Raw genomic sequence first — 2621 nt, forward strand, 5'->3', positions numbered from 1 at the left:
CCGTGCTGTTTTTCTAATGAATGTCTTTGTTTGTAGAAATTATGATTGAGGAATTTACGGGTAAAAGCCTATCACATCTGCAGCTTTCTTTCATATGAGTTGGAAAAGAGATACGCAGAGTGAGAGAGGATGCACAAAGGATAAAGGCAATGGGGCAGCATGCTACAAACTGGTGATACCGGGAAAAGGTATAAAGGAGGTCTTTGTACTATTCTTGCAACTTTTCTGTAAGTTTGAAACTATATCAGAATATAGGTTACTGAAAGGATCTTTCTCATGCAGGATGGGTTTGGTGTCAGACGCTATTCCCAGGACCAGCTTAGAGGTCTTGTGAGAAGAAGATGGGACCGAGGTGGTCTGGAAACAAATGCTCACTGGCTGTGTCCTCTGGCCTCGTCCCCAGGAAGCTCCCTCCCATGACACAGTCCCCTCCCCTTCTCCCCTCCAGCCTCACTTTGCTTCTGGACTCCTGGCTTCTTCCCTTTTCCCACAGTCTGGCTACCTCCAGCCTCTTGGCCTGGAGTTCCTCCCAACTTTCCCCTCTGCCTTTTGAACCAGGAAGGGAAGCGCTGCCTGCTTTCCAGGTGGAAGGTACTGGCAGCTCAAGCACTCCTTCTCCAAGCCCCTCAGGGCCCCTCAAAGAATACAAGCCGGGGGCTTCCCTGGTGGCGCAGTGGTTGAGAGTCCGCCTGCCGATGCAGGGGAACCGGGTTCGTGCCCCGGTCCGGGAGGATCCCACATGCCGCGGAGCGGCTGGGCCCGTGAGCCATGGCTGCTGAGCCTACGCGTCCGGAGCCTGTGCTCCGCAACGGGAGAGGCCACAACATTGAGAGGCCCGCGTACCGCAAAAAAAAAAAAAAAAAAAAAAAAGAATACAAGCCGTGCCTGAGGCTCTCAGGGTGACCCCATTCTTGCCTCAGACTGGCTGAAGAGAAGGGATTGGGGCTTGCGTCTTTCAGGGGGTGTCATCAGCTGAGGGCCTGGAGTTCTTGTCTCCAAATGGAAGTGGACCTGCCAAGTTGGGTGAGGTCCCTGTCTGGGAGGCTGCTCTTCCCGAAGAGCCGGCAGTCTGGGCAGGGGTTCTTGGCTGCTGCTGGGCTCCCACGAAGAGGAAAAGGCACACGCTGGAAACCATGTTACGTGCCGCTAAGGTGCTCCACTGAGCAGAAGCTGCTGAGTGATGGTGTCCCTCCCTGCGTGCTTACCTCGAAGGGAACCCAGCTGTGCGTTAAACTGGCCTCCCAGGACCCTGCACAAGGCCCCTTGCTGATGGGTCTGACTCTGGTCTGAACTCTTCCTGCCTGGACTCTCTGGCCTTCTGGAAAATTCCTCAGCCAGCTAAACGAATTTCCCAAAACCCCAGCGGGGTATGGTGGTGGCCTGGGGGGCTTTGTCCACATGTCCTGTGCTGCCATGGCCCTGGTCTTGCCTTCCATTATTGTTGGGCCCATATTTCTCCAACTAGGCACTAAGTCATCTGCACGGGCACAGGCACTGGGGCTCGTCTGGCCAGAGCCGAACTGGCCCCATGCCAGGCAGTCCAGCAGAGCAGGTCAGCATGCGGACTCTGGAGCAGCCTGCTGTTCAGGCTGTCTGAACTGGATTCCTGGCTCTGCCATTTACTAGCTGTGTGACCTTGCACTGGTTACTTCACCTCTCTGTGCTTTGGTTTCCCTCTCTGGATGAACAGAGTCAGTATGCTGTATATGTCGAGATGCTCCGGACAAGGCATGGCACGTGGTCAGTGCTATATCTGAATCGTTAGCTACCCTCCTCCCTGTGGCTGCCGAGATTCTCCCAGGACTGGGCACACCCCTGGGGGTAGCTTCATTTTTAAAAGTTTTTATTTATTTTCTTTTTTTATAAATAAATAAAAGTATAGTTGATTTACAATGTTGTTAGTTTCTAGCGTACAGCAATGTGATTCAGTTATACATATATATCTATTCTTATTCTTTTCCATTATGGTTTATTACAAGATGTTGAATGTATTTCCCTGCGCTATACAGTACGACCTTGTTTATTTTATATATAGTAGTTTCTATCTGCTAATACCAAACTCCCTCCACCCCGCCCCACCCCATTTTCCCCTTTGGTAACCATAAATTTGTCTTCTATGTCCAGGGGCAGCTTCATTTGCATTGAGGAACTGCACACCCCAAACTGGAAAGCCTAAGCCTTGGTCCTGAGTTGCCGAATTGGTCAAAGTGCTGATGCCTTTGGCTGTGGGGCCTGAACGACAGTTTGAGCCCTGTGCCCAGGTCTTCATGGGTGATGGGGTGAGAGGTCCCTTCCAGACGCAGAGCCCGGCTGGGTGGGCTGTCTGCTCTGTTCTGCGGCTAGAGAGGGGACTGGGTCTAGAAGCTGAGCCTTGCTTCTGGGGCTCAGGACTTAAAAGGAGCTTGAGGACACACCAAATTGAAAACATGCTTTCCCCTGTGATATCCACAAGTTCCTCGCTCACAGAATACCACTTTAATTGCTGACTCAGCCAAAATGTCTGTCGGTGTTGGGACTGACAGAAAACAACAACAACAACACTAGTCAGTAATGCTTACGTAGCACTTACCATGCCGTTTGAAGCACCTTTACACGTACATATCCTCCTAACAAGTCTTTGA

This window comes from Physeter macrocephalus, chromosome 21 (assembly GCF_002837175.3).
Source record: "Physeter macrocephalus isolate SW-GA chromosome 21, ASM283717v5, whole genome shotgun sequence".
Classification (NCBI taxonomy): domain Eukaryota; kingdom Metazoa; phylum Chordata; class Mammalia; order Artiodactyla; family Physeteridae; genus Physeter; species Physeter macrocephalus.